General features: G+C 40.3%; 1 long non-coding RNA gene across 1 annotated transcript in view; it reads left to right on the top strand.

Annotated features, from left to right (window-relative positions):
* LOC148125367 (uncharacterized) overlaps nucleotides 1-14,745 on the top strand; it is a 101,383-nt gene extending 86,638 nt beyond the window's left edge. Inside the window, exon 3 of the long non-coding RNA XR_015744193.1 lies at nucleotides 14,196-14,745. This is a non-coding gene — a long non-coding RNA (uncharacterized LOC148125367). The remainder of the gene's footprint in view (nucleotides 1-14,195) is intronic.
* The last annotated feature ends 381 nt before the right edge of the window (nucleotides 14,746-15,126 follow it).

The following is a 15,126-nucleotide window of genomic DNA, read 5'->3' as shown; positions in this document are numbered from 1 at the left end:
TGTTTATTTAGCATCATTTTTTTAAAACAAGTTTTATTCAGTTTTCCACATTTTAACATCTCTTTTTAGTAAACAGCATGACCATAATTACATATTCAGTTTTTGTATTCAATTTCTTATCTTAACAATGCTTTTATACATTTTCTATTTTATTATATTATTCCATATATTAATTCATATATGTTAACTTCATAATTATTATACTTTAGTACTTTTAAATGTCACATTTGTATATTCCTCTTAAATTCTGATTAATAACCCTCCTTCTATAAATTGGTTTCCCCCTTAAAATATCGGTTTAAGTGTGCCATCTCTAAGTTACATATTCATTAATTATCTCCCATTTTAAATCCCATTAAATGTTTAACATTTTATTACCTAAAACATTAAAATTAATAATCCCATTTAAAACTACATAACATATATAAATCAGATTCTGCATGGTTTCCCCTTTTTAATTTCATAAGGTTTATCTACAATTTCAGAAAATCTACTCATTTAATCCTAAACCCTGATGTTAATTCCATTTCAGCTGTCCTCCTGTATCATTTCATTTATTTTAGTATATTTAAAATATTTTAATATATTTAATAAACACATTCCATTATTTGTTACAATTATCTCTATGCATAAAGGAAAAGAGCATTGAATTCCATTATCAAAAAAATAGCAGTTCTATTTTCCATCTTATCAATCTATATGTCCCCATTTCACAACTACAAATTTATTTATGTTACCCCCCCCAGCACCTTGCAGAATCCCCTCTCCAGATATCAATCAGCCATTATCTCTATGTCTAATTAAACAATTTTTCCCATTTTTTTAGAATTCCCATATTTCTTTGTTCCCAAATCCTGTTTCTTATCCCTTCTTTCCCCTTGTATTTTCCCCTTTATTCTTTCACTCCAGTTTTTATCCCCCTCTCTATTTATAACTCCCTTCTGCCCTTCAAATTTCTGCTGATTCTTTTTTCCTTTTTAAATTTTCCAGATATTTCCCTCTTTGTACAATTTCCCAAATCTCCAATATTTATTTCCAACTCTTTTCCTCTTTCTTTCCAGAGTTCTTTGTTTTCGATGGTAATTAAAGATGGCCCCTTCTATGATTTGCTCCACCTCCTCTTCTGTATTTAGCATCATTTTTGATCACCTCATTCCAGGACGCCCTTAACCAGGCTTTGGTAAGTCCCTGTCCAGAAAGGAATCTGCTTTCTAGAACACAGAGCAAAGAAGAACAAGGTTGGCAAGGACTTTGGAGGTCTTCTAGTCCAACCCTCCGCCTGCTCAATCAGGAGACCCAATCCCAAATGGCTGTCCAGTCTCTTCTTGAAAAGCCTCCAGTGATGGAGCACCCCTAACTTCCAGAGGGAAGTCATTCCATTGATTAATTGTTCTCATTCTCTGGAAATTTCTCTTTAGTTCCAGATTGGATCGCCCTTTAATGAACTTCCACCTGTTTCTTCTTGTCCTGCTATCTCGTGCTTTGGAGAAGAGACCAACTGTCAGAAGATACGATGAAAACTAATTTCACAACACATGGACAGACTTAACCTGGGAAATGGTGATCATCCTAAACCAAAGCCAATCCGAGAATAACCTAAACCAAGGCCAATCCAAGAATAACAATAGCACTTATACTTATATTTATATTGCTTTACAGCCCTTTCTAAGCAGTTTTACAGAGTCAGCATATTGCCTCCAACAATTTGGGTCCTCATTTTACCCACCTCTGAAGGATGGAAGGCTGAGTCAACCTTGAGCCTGGTGGGATTCGATCTGCCAAATTGCAGTGGGAGTAGCTTGCAGTACTGCACTCTAACCACTGCGCCACCCAGGCTCCATGCTAGGGAGAATGCTAGGGAATTTCTAGAAGCCTGCCACTAAGACAAATTAGCCATCAACAGACACATAGACGCAAACAATATCTACATGCTGTGCAAAAGAGACAGTCACCAAAGGGAACAAAGAAACCAAAACATCTCCAACCAGCAATCGGCACTTGAATGACCATAGATTAACTCCAAGATTAACATCAGGACAGCAATCAAGAAGTAAACAATGCCCTAAATCAAGGAACTGCCAAACAAGCCAACAGTAAGCAGCCCAAGCAAAGAACTTCTAAGACCTCCCCCACCAACCCTGACAGGACAGGACACTAGAATGGGTGGAGTCAAACTCAAGGCCTGATGCGGCCTGTGAGCCTTGGAAAATAGCAAAGGACCAGCTGCGGTGCCTCTGCCAGTGAAAACGGAGCTCAGGAGGGCCATGCTGGGTGCTTGCCCTCTGCTGCCTAGGGCTCCGGACAGCTTGCACCACCATCTGGGAGTCCTCCATGTGGCCTGAGAGGGAGGGTGAGGTTCCTCCAGAGGACAAGGATTTGGCGCTCTCCCTGGTCTTACCTTCCTCCACTGAAGACAGTGCATCCCTCCAGACACCCATCGGAGCCACCACCCGACATGAGCCATGCCCACTCCAGCTATGTCTCCCCAGCCCACCTCCCTTGAGGTCAAACACAACCCTGATGCAGCCTTCAATGAAATCGAGTTTGACACCCCTGCACTAGAAGATAAACTGACAGTAAACCCCACTCCTTACTAGCACTGATGATGTTACCTTACTTGGTAATGAAACATCTGCATGAAAACAACCAACCTCAGAGAGCCTCAAGGGCTCTTCATTTAACCCCGAGTGTGCTGTTCAGACAGTTTATAGTTAGCTAGGAATTGTGAGCTTCCCCTTAAGGCAATGCATCATGGCAAATGTAGTTAAGGTACCCTGGGAAATGTAGTCCATGTCTTGTGGTCACATCTGTAACCCTGATTGGTCACTGAATGACCCTTGGTGGGTTGGGGGAGGTTTCTTCACTCTTACCTGAAGCCACCATACCATGTAGTCACTTCAATCATCATGGTGTTGAGACTTTATTATCTTCCTACACCACAATTCAGATATGCAAAGGATTGGACATTAAGAAGAACCTCATCATAAATGTGAGTTGACAGGATGCCTGACGAACCAATAAAAAAGACTTTGTGTGGATGCTTTGTGGAGTTCGTCTATCTGCCTTTGTACAATATAGCACACCAAGCTACAGATATTCTCTTTTTAGGTAAGATTTTACAAGATGCAAAGGAAAGAGGTGCTTGGTTTTAAATTGCATTTTGCTGCCCGCTGTTTGGTTTGGATGAAAGAACGGCTGTTGCTAAGAAAGAGGAGATGGCTAGAATTAGCACGTGGCCTGAGGTTTGGGCGACATGATTTTTTTTTAATGGTATTATAAAGTTAAAGTAAGTATAGACTTTAAAAATCATTATAATAGGAATGTCGTATTAGGAATACGGAACATGTACTCACCCAGGTTATGCCTAAAAATACTTTGGTTGGCCTTGGTCCAAGAAGTGTTTTCTAGAAAAGTATAAAATGTAATAAAACTGTATTATAGAATAGTATTATGGCTTGTCACAAAGTCAGCCAGATGTTTAGACTGGGTATGGCATTTTTTTGTTCACCTATCGAGCTCTTCCCAAGGGCATGAGATAGAGCAATATTGCTTTATGGCATTACAGAAATCGTCGCAGGATGTAAGCTGTTCCAAGTCAAGCTGCCTTCCGCAATTGACAGGTGGAGATTTTTGTCAATGGCAATGATGTTCAGGGGGTGCTCCAGTTGTTTTGGGTCTGCACCCAAGGAGCCTATTACTGTTGCTATTACCTTTGCTTACTTTTGCTTATTTATTTATTTATGAGATTTGTATTGCCGCCTATTGTTCTCCCTGCTTACAGCCATGCTCCTGCTATTTGCACATCTTTGTATTTTGTTGTCATCTTTCTCTTCTGCTTTCTTCAGTTACCACCACGTCCACTATCCAGACTTTTTTTTATCTTTTTTTTATCAACAATTAGTTAAATTTGGAGTGTTACGTGGTTGGGGCTTGCCTTTCTGAATTGTAAAGTCCCCAGAGGATTTTAGCTTCTTTGTTTTTCTATTTACTTATTTTAATATTTATATGTTAAGTTTATTTGCTGCCTATCTTGCTATAGAGCTACTCTAGACAGCTATTTGTCATAAGATTATATATACGTATATATACATATATTATCCAAATTTTATATATCATATTATAATGTATTATATTATATTGTACTATATAATAATATATTATAATATATTGTATTGTATTATATATCGTACTATATATATGTATGTGTATGTATAATATAATAAAATACATTATTATATATAATATATATTATACTATAGTAATTTTATATATCATATAATGTATATTTTATTTTACTATAATATAATAATGTATTCTAATATACTGTATTATATATATATATATATTATATATATGTTTGTGTTAAGTGATATATGATATAATACAATATATTATAATACATTATATTACTACATTATATTTTAGTAAAATATAATGCTATAATACATTATAATATAATATAAAATTAGTCAACCGTGTTTCTCACAAAATAAGGCTGGGCCTTTTTTTGACCCCCCCAAAAACAGCTAGGCCATCTTTTTGGGGGTGACTTAATCCTCCCCCCCTTGCATCCTCAGGCAGGTGGGCGGCGACGGCTTGGATGTTGACTTCGGCATTGGTGAGGCACTTCGTATCAGGAGACCTTCCGCCCCCATTGCTTCCCCTTCTCCCCATGCTGCCACAGAGTTTAGAGCAATGCCGCAGCATTTGGCGCAGCCATGCACGGCCAACCAGGGCTCCTCCTTGCAACCGGAGCCCGGCGGAGACACTCGGAGCCCTGTCGCTGCCTTCCCTTCACCTTCGAAGGCAAAGCCAATTCTTTTAAAAACGATGCCCTACTACCGGTACAACAAACCCTCTTCTGCCCAAGATGGCAGCCCAACTCCACATGGGGAGGCAAATCTTCTGGGGCCACGGTGCAGGATTGGCCCACCTTGGGAGAAGCGCCCAGCCGCTGTCCCTGCCTGGCGCTGGGCAAAGCGCGAAGAGCTTCGCCTGTGCCCAGCGCAGCTGACAGAAGGGCCCTCCTGCTTGGCAGCAGAGCTCTCGCCAAGGCAGCAAACACCTCCCCGTCGGGCCCTTCGCTCATCCCGCCAGGGCCGCGCCAGAGCCAGGCAGGCTGGGGTGAGCCGGAAAAGCGAGCCACGGGTGCGCGCTCGCCTGCCAAGCAAAAGAGCCAGGTTGACCTGAGCTTGGTTTTCTTCCCAAGTCCCTCCAGCCTGAACCCAAAGGGGCCACTGGGTGAGGCCACCCGAGGCAGTGATAGCGCCCACCCATCCGTGGACAAGGAGGTGAGGCGACAGCCTATGCTGCATCCTCCTCTGAGCTGAGCCCCACCGAGTGAGTGCCTCTGCCCGGTGCCAGTGCTGCTGCAGTGTTTGGAGCTGCCGGCGCATTTGGAGATGTGTGGGGATGGGGACGGGCTAGGTGAGGGTGGAAAGGACAGGAAGCTTTGGGCTCTCTCCGCTGGACCTGCCAGCCAGGGAAGCAGCAGTGCCATCGCCTCGCCTCCCTGTCTGCAGATGGGTGGGCGCTATCACTGCCTTGGGCGGCCTCTCCCAGTGGGCCCTTCGGGTTTGGGCTGGAGGGACTTGGGAAGGAAGCCAAGCTCAGGTCAACCTGGCTCTTTCACTTGGCAGGCAGGCACGCACCTGCAGCTTGCTTTCCCTACTCTGCCCAGTCCGCCCGGCTCTGGCGCGGCCCTGGCAGGATGAGCAGAGGGCCCGGCGGGGAGGTGCTCGGTGCCTTGGCAATAGCTCCACTGCCAGGCATGAGGGCCCGCTTGCCAGCTGCGCTGGGTGCCCCAGGCAAAGCTCTTCACGCTCTGCCTGGCACCAGGCAGGGACGGCAGCTGGGCACTTCTCCCGGGGTGGGCTGATCCTGCACTGCGGCCCCGGGAGATTCGCTTCCCCCATGTGGAGTTGGGCTGCCCTACTGGGCAGGGGAGGTTTCTCGTACCAGTAATAGGGCATCATTTTTAAAAGAATTGGCTTTGCCTTCGAAGACGAAGGAAAGGCGGCGACAGGAGTACCTGAAGCCGAGTTTCTCCGCCAGGCTCCGGTTGTAGGGAGGAGCCCTGGCTGGCCACGCATGGCTGTGCCAAACACCGCAGCGTTGCTCTAAATGCCGCAGCAGCATGGGGAGAATGGAAAGCAATGGTGGCGGAAGGTCTCCTGATACGACATGCCCCACCAACGCCGAAGTCAATGCAGCAGCACCATATCCAGGTATGCAAAAAAAGTGCTTCCTAACGGCAAGCCCCCCCTGCCATTCCCCCCCATTTTGCATGTTTAATATAGGCCTTAATTTGGGGGGAGGGGCTTAATTTGATTTTATGCCTATAAAACATGCTGAGACTTCCTATTGGGGGTGGCCGTATTGTTGGAGAAACACGGTAGTGTTAGTATATATGTGCTTGTTGAGGGAGATATTTACAATTTATCGTAGGTGAATTAAAGAATAATACGTAGCAGGGTTTGTTCCCTGAGAAATTCTTTCCTACCTCTACAAACATTTTGCCTGTGGAAAAACCCACTCCCTCTTAGTTCCCATTGTGGAAAGGGAACTTCACGAAGACAGTAGTGTCACTCAAACAGGAAAAGCCCAAGGGGAACATCAGGCCAGCCATAAAACAAACTTACATAGGAAAAGGAATCAAAAAGTATTAAAGAATCCCTATAGACAAAAGCCTAAGTAATTAAGAAAACTAGACAAATAAGAAAAGGAAACCCTTACAAACACAGGACAGACCAAATAAGCAAAACAAACAGACAAAAGACACAAAAAAATATAAATTACAAAAAGAGACAGACAGGAGATTGCCACAAAACAAATATGAAAGAACCATTATAAAGCTAAAAGAGATTAGACAAAACCGATAATACAATCTAACCACCTTGCGGAGTTTGCCTTTCACACCCTGCGGAGTTTGCCCTTCGGCAGGAATAAAGACAAACTCAAACAGGATTTGAAACATTAAGCAAAAATACAAACATTCACACAAAATTAACTCACAAAGGAAGAAAAGGGTATAAAAACCAGGGACTTACCATAAGAAGCCAGCTAGCCCAGGAACGCAGACTTCTCGCTGTCCACCGCCTTCCTGAAAAATAAAAAGATCCAGCTTTCAAGCAGTTGTCCGTATCCTTGCGCCAGAGCTCTCCCAGCGGGAAAATCGAATCCTCAAAAGAAAGGCATTTTGACACCTTTCAACACCATTAAGACTGGAAAGAGGAGACGTGTTTTTAAATGTTACTGTTTGCTGAACCTCTCTGTAGTGGACTGAGGAGACACACAATAAAACCCTGTCCAATTGAAGCTTAACCTTGCATGTAATGCTCTGTAACAGCAGTTGGTTAAGTGTCTCAGGCTTACCTCAGGCATAAAATTTGCAAAATGGGTCTCTCAGAAAGTCTATTGTTTTGTCTTCTCATAAAAGCCATCCCTGCATGGGCTCTCACACACACACCTCTGGTGAAAGGCGATGCATATGAAGCAGAAATAACTCATGATGTGATAAAGTCATGCACATACACCCAGCCTACACCCCTGCAAAGGGGTTTCTGGTACTTTCTGTTCAGCTGCCATATTTGCAAACTACTTTGTATGAAGAAGAAAAAAGAAATGATAAGGAATAACAGAATAACAGAGTTGGAAGGGACCTTGGAGGTCTTCTAGTCCAGCTCCCTACTTAAGCAGGAGACTCTATACCATTATGGACAAGTGGCTGTCCAGTCTCTTCTTGAAAAAATGTCGTGTGCTTGAGCACCCACAATTTCTAGAGGCAACTGTTCCACTGATTAATTGTTATCATTGTCAGGAAATTTCTCCTTAGATTTATCTAGGTTCTGTCTTTGATTAGTTTCCATCCATTGCTTCTTCTCCTGCCTTCAGGTGCATTGGAGAAGAGATTGGCCTCCTCTTCTATCAGGTTGTTTTGATAAGAGGTGAAGGATTAATAGACTGGTACCATTTATTTCTGCCCCAAGATACAAATGTCAGAATAACAGAATGAGAGAGTTGAAAGGGACCTTGGAGGTCATCTAGTCCAAGCCCCTGCATAAGCCAAACCATTTCAGTTGTGTAGTCCATATGTTTTTGCAGTGTAAGAGCTGCAGATTACAGGATAGTTTTTTCCTGAAACCAAATTGTTTATTAGAGAGTAGGTTGTTTGTCTCTAAGTGGAGGATAATGGATTCGTTAATAATTGATTCCATGACTTTACAGGTGATGCAGCATAAATAGATTGGTCTGTAATTTTCAACTAGGCTGGGCTCTCCCTTTTTGAAGAGGGGATGACCGTGGCTTGTGACCATAGGTTTGGCAAGGAGCTGGTCCTGAAAGATTTTTCAAAGATTATGCTTAGAGGTTCGGCTATGGCAGTGGATAGCTTTTTTAAGAAGTAGGCACATATTCCGTCCAGTCCACTAGATAGAGATGGTTTTAGATTGCGCAGTGCTTTTTCAACATTGTCTTCTGTAAAATCGATATGTATTAGATCATTGTAGTTTTTTGTGGTTCGACTAGGAAATACTGGGCATGATCCATTGCTGTTTACAAATACTGAGCCAAAGAATGTGATAAAGAGGTTGCTTTAATGGTGTTGTCGTTGCAGTCTTTACCTTTCAGGGGTGGGATGGACCTTGAGTCTTTTAGTTTGTTGTTTACAAAATTGTAGAAAGTGCGGGTGGAAATGGTGCATAGAAGGTTTTCCTCTTGTTTAATGTGATAATTGGTGCATTCAGTCTTTATCTGGTGGCATACATTTTTGTATTGGTTTTTGAAGTTGGCAACATGACCAGATTTGTTTTTCCGCCAAAGTGATCATTTTTTGGATTGAAGCTTCCTTATTGTTATGGGTAATTTGTTTTTTTCTGGTTTTTGGAATTGTTATTGGTACATATAGTTTGATGACTCTTTTGACTTCAAATAAAAATACGTTGTAATGGTCTTCAACAGTATTGCATGCCCAGTTCCTTCATATGTTTTAGTCTCCAGGCTCCTAATCATCTTGGTTGCTCTTCTCTGCTCTCTTTCCAGAGTCTCAACATCTTTTTAATAATGTGTGACCAAACTGTAGCCAGTATTCCAGGTGTGGCCTTACTAAGGCTTTGTAGAGCAGTACTATTACCTCACCTGGTCTTGATTCTATCCCTTTGTTAATGCAATCTAGGATTGTATTGGCTTTTTTGGCAGCTGCTGCATGCTGCTGACTATTGACCTCACCCCATTCCTAAGAGGTCTGTAAGAGGCCTGCATAAGTGCACCATCGTGCCTCCCATCCCTGTCCTATTGTCCCCATTTAATTGTACCTATTTTGTGTATTCTTACTCATGTTTATACTTATACCTATTATTTTGTAAGCGATTGACAAATCAAATAAATAAATAAAAATATACTTAAGTGGTTTCATCTAATCTGTATCTATACGTTTGGTTTTTCTTGCCTATGTGTAAAACCTTGCTTTTCTTTATGTTGAATATCATTTTATTGGGCCAAGTGTTCAAGTCTGCTAAGATTGTTTTCGATCTTAAGCCTATCATCTGGGACATTGGCTATTCCTGCCAGCTTAATGTCGTCTGTAAATTTGATGAGTTTTGGTGATAGGGACATTGGAACCTGAAATAGTTTGAAGGCTGATGTGGATAAAGCAATTCAAACATTTCCTCTGACATCTTCTAGCAGCAAGTGGTGGGTTTTTTCCCTTTTCCTGTCCTTTGTGTCATTTTTTATTTTTATATATGCACTGAAGCATTCTAAGTTTTTAATTCCCCCACCGCCCCCACTTCTAATATCTGTAGTTATGTGTAGGATGATGGTGGAGGTTCCCTCTCCAAGCTTATGGGTTGGTTTCTGAAAGTTTTATTACCAGGTTCAGTCATGAAGAATTCCTCAGTGGCATTTAGAGGATTTCAGTGTTGGTGGTCTTCTGCTTAGAAGGGCTTCGTGCAGTCAGTGGGTCTTGTGATGGGGAGGGCATGTCAGTTATGGGTCTTGGGATGGGCCTTATCATCACCTCCCAATCACAAGACCCTCACCTGATGTGGCCCATCACCTGACCTATCACAAATCCCATCACAAGTCCCTCGCCTGACAAGACCTCCCCGTCACACGACCTAATGACCACACAAAGTCCTTATAAGCAGAAAGACACCAACACTGGCATCCCCCTAAATTCCACTGAAGTCGTTACCTAGCTTGGTAATGAAATGTTTGGAAACCAACCCACAAGCTTGGAGAAGGAACCTCCTCCCTCCAGTCCACATCCGTTTAATGAGAAGCTAAATTCTGCTACTAGAGGGAAGACAAGGTATTCACGCTTATTTCAAGAATTTTTTATTTTCCATCCATACCAATTTCATCCAAATGATCTTTTTTCTCTGGAAAAGAAATGGAGAACAGTTGATTTTTCCATCCAATTGATTCAAGATGATTCAAAGCATGCAGAAGAAAATTCAGCACGAATATATGAGCATCGGTTATTAGAGCCATGGCAATCAAATGGAATTTCTTTGCTTAAAGAAAGTATAGCTTTCTTCCAAAAAAGGTTGAGTAAAGAAAGAACCAGATACATTTAAGATTCATCTCCATTTATTAAGTCTGCAAATTGTAATAAATCTCAGCTATCACATGTTGACACAGAGTTGACACAGTGAATCTGAGATCAAGATCAAATTAGTACTAAGAAAAAGGTGCTTCAATCTTTTTTTAAAAAATCTATCTTTGTTACATTAAAAATGATATTCAGGTCTTTTATATCCAGACCAGAGGTTATTTTTTCCAATTCTAGGTTTTCTAGGTCTAGAATTTCAAGTCTGGTGGCATAAGGTATTCTGCAACGAGTTGAGGAGTGGAGAACTCTTCTTGTGAAGTATTTCTGGATGTTCTCAACTGTGTTAATATCAGATACGTAATGTGGCTTCCAGACTGATGAGCTGTATTCAAGTATTGGTCTAGCAAATGTTTTGTATGCTCCAGTTATTAGTGTAATATTACCAGGGAAAAAGCTACGTAAGATTAGGTTAACAACTCTTAATGCCTTTTTCACTATATAGTTACAGTGGGCTCTAGCACTTAGATCATTAGAGATGAGTACTCCAAGATCCTTGACAGAATTTGGATCATCAACAAGGTCTTGACTATTCAGCCTGTATTTTATTTTCTGATTTTTTTTGCCAATATGTAAGACAGAGCATTTATTTATTGAGATTTGAAGTTGCCATTTGTTTGACCATTCCGATACATAGTCGAGGTCTTTTTGATGGGTAGCAGTATTGTTATAATTGGGGATCCCATCGTTGTGTTGATTTTTGTGTGGACGTATATTGAGACAAAAGTCAATCATGCTGTGGTCACTGTTGGAAAAGGGTTCTTTAATTTGTATTCCATAAATTGAATTCAAACTATTGCAGAAGATGAGATCGAGGCAGTTGTTAAGCCTAGCATTGTTGTTTACTAGTTGTTCCAGTCCCAGATTTGTTACAGCATTGTAGAAGGCTGCATGTATGTGTTCAGTTGTACATTCCTTTAGGATCCAGTTAATATGAGGTAGATTGAAGTCACCAAGAAAGATAAAAGCGTGTGGGCAGGATGCTGCCCATGTTAGTAGTGAATTTAGCTTGTTTACATGTTTGATGTCATAATCAGGGGCTCTGTAACATAGTAAGAACTGAAATGTAATATTTAAGGTCAGTTCACAGATAATGGTGAACTGGAAGAGCAAGCTCTTGGGTAATTTGGATGATTTTTAGATGTAAGGACTTTTTATAGAAGATAGCAATACCACCTCCTCTACGGATTTCACGTTCAGATTGGTAAACATGATAGTCTCTTACTGAGGTAATGGAGTCAGGGAGAGATGCGTTGAGCCATGTTTCACAGACAAATATGATGTTGAATTTAGCCATATTTAGTAAGAGGAAAAATTCAGGTATTTTATTCACAAGGCTTCTTGCATTGAGTAGCTTTCATTTAAGGTCAGTTGCTAGTTTGGGGTGATGGTGGATTGGTTGAAAGTAGGGTTGGATGCTGAGTTGTGGATTGTGTGACTTTCTTTTGATACAATCTGCACGGTAATCAATGTATAGATCCTTCTCTCCATTGTCTAAATGATTTTTTAGTTCTGTGCGGAGTATACGGGAGCGGGCATGTTGCTGTAAGGTTAGGTCAGGATGAGATCAGAGGTTTTTATGGTTGGTGTAGTTTCTGGCGAGTGAATTTATAGTATAAATGAATTTACGTTTGCTTAATTCATTTTTGCAAATGACCCTGCAGAAGCATGGGGCCACAGAGCCGTCTCAGTTTTTGAGCTCTGGGCCAATGCAGGTAATGTCAAGTATTTCATCAGGGGACATGGTTGATGCTTGATAGTCACTGATGATGTTGCAGACAATTGTAATATTATCATTGTTATTGATGTCCTTTAAACCAAATAAGATGGCGTTAGGATGCTTTTGTTCGCACTCAACAGCTTCTCTGATGAGGATTGGGCTATCATTATTTGTTGGATTTATGGTTTTTTGTGGATTAGGTTGCAGTTGTTGGTTTGTACCTATTGGATGTTCAGGTTTTTGTGTTGTGTCTTTTTTTTCAAGGTTAGTTAATCTTTCATTTAAAGTGTCCAGGGATGCTACTATGGTGTCAAGGGATGATATTCACACATCTATGGAGTCAACTCTTTCAAACAGAGCTATATTTTTGTCCAGTTTGGGTTTCCATGATAGGCAGAAAAATGGAAATGCACAATTGGATGTTTCTAGGAATTGAGTCATTTGCTTGGGTAATTCTAGGCAGTCATGATGAGCGTATTTTTCATATAGAGAACATTTGATGGATTTTTCATTAACCTTTAGAGTTACAAAGCATATAAAGCATGTGCAGGAGTCTTGTGGTTAATTGGTGGGGATTTTTTTTCTTTAGGTTGTGGTTTGGTATTGGATTTTTTTACTGGCATGGTGGGTTTGTTGAGATAGTACATTGATTAAATTGCTTAATAAAACAATTTTGGGTAATCAATATAGCCAATATCACACCAATTAATCAATTACAATAATCTCTCTAGTCAAGTAATTATGCTAAGCAACAATCAGCCTAATTAATTAATTACACTAATTGTTAAATACATTGTTCAATTAAATTCACTAAATCACTAATCAATTAAATTACATTAATCCTAATTTTTTACATTAATCAGTAATCACACTATTTGCATTAAACACTCTAATCACACTGATCAATTAAAACAATAAATCAATTAAACAATTGATAAATTAATTATTTTTTTATTGTCAATGATGTTGAATAGTTTTATGTCATCCATGAAGAGGACGCAGTTGTTTATAAGGTGATCGCAAAGGTGATTTATATAAAGAGTGTGGGTCCTAGAGCGCTGCCTTGGGGGACACCACTGTCAACTGGAGCAGGGTTTGATATAGCACTCCCTATTTTACTATTTGTTGCCTGTTTGACAGGAACGCAGTAATCCACTTATGGAGGGATCCGGAAATGCTGTAAGAGTTTAGTTTAACAGTAGTTTGTTGTGTACCACTGAATCAAAGGCTTTGCAGAAGTCCATGTAGATTGTGTCTATTGCTTTAGTTAAGAACAAAAATGATGGAGGAGGGCGGAGGTGGCATCGAGGCGGTTGGACAGGCGATCTTGATCCTCCAAGATCGCCATCGATATCTCAGCTGCTGGTCGGTCTCCACGGACCTAAACCGTCCTGTAGAGATGGTGATTGACAAGGGCATGTCCTGTTGATCCCAGGGACATCTCAAAGTTCCTGGCTGATCCAGGGAAAGCCCTTTTTGCCGGCAGCAGAGAGGCAGTCTTCCAAGCTTATTATTTCTTGGAGAGAACACCCTGAAAAAATTAAAGTGGACTAAAAGTGAAGAGAAAAGAGTTTAAGCAGCATGATTAATTGTCAAAGTGAAAGTTCTTTTTCTTTTTTTCCCTTTTTATTGGAATTTTGAACTTGGCAAAGCTGTTTAACTTTAAGCTGGATTGGTAATTTTTAATCTTTTTATTTCTGTTTGTATTTCTTTCTCCTTTTTTAACAATCCTTTTTTGATTAAGACTCTTCTGCTTGATTTAAGATTTATTTTTCTCCCTTTAAAAAAAGGTGGGGGAAAGATTTTACTTTTTTTCCTTTTAGTTCCTGGCTGTAGATTTTTTTCTCTCTCTCTCTTTCTTTACAGATAAGCATTATAAGATGCGTAGAAAGACAACAGCTCCAGCTTCTTTGATACCAACCCCCTCACCATCTGGAGGACAACTATCTATACAGACAGATCTTTTTATTGGGAGTCATACCGGACATATACAATAAAGAATTGAAATATTTGATTGTAAATGTTTTAACAGTGGCTAGAATTGTATTTGTGAAGAACTGGAAAAATGACAAAATACCTATGCAGGAGGAAATTATTTAAAAAAAGCAGGGACTGTGCTGAAATGAGTAAACTGACATTTGAAATTAGAGAACAAGAAGACAAGCAATTTTATATGATATGGGATTTGTTTTATCAATGGTTGGATAAGGAGACATGGTAAGGTAACAGAATGGATAATTTTGTTATAGAAGTTTAATAGACTGAAACAAAATATAATGTAGACATATATAACCATTGGATGACAGCATAATATAATATTGATGGAATAAATAGCAGGATAATTAATAACTGATAAATAGATAAGCATATGTTAGTTTGACAATGTGAGATTGATATAAATTGTGAACAATGATTATGAAAGGATCACACAAAAGATTCTAAACCAAGTGATACATTGTATGTTCAAAATCAAAGATGGTTTTATGGTTTTTTTATGTATTGTCTGTGTATGTTTGTCTTAAAATTAATATATATATATAATATATTTATATATATATAAAAGGAACAAAAATGACTAGCCCAAAGAAGGACACTGGTGTCACCCTGGGTTGTCTGATGAAAATGTCAGCCTTTTGTGCCACAACTGAGTTTTTAAGAGGTGAATCTCATTTTCAATCATTATCAAAAAGGACAGCAAATAAAACCTTCAAGAAGAAGAAAGGAGGAGGAGGAGGAGGAGGAGGAGAAAGAGGAGGAAAAGGAGAAAGAGGAGGACAGGGAGAAAGAAGGAGGAGGA

Source organism: Pseudonaja textilis, chromosome 6, assembly GCF_049901715.1.
Source record: "Pseudonaja textilis isolate UNSWEBS1 chromosome 6, rPseTex1.2, whole genome shotgun sequence".
Lineage (NCBI taxonomy): Eukaryota > Metazoa > Chordata > Lepidosauria > Squamata > Elapidae > Pseudonaja > Pseudonaja textilis.
This window is presented reverse-complemented; position numbering and strand designations above follow the sequence as displayed.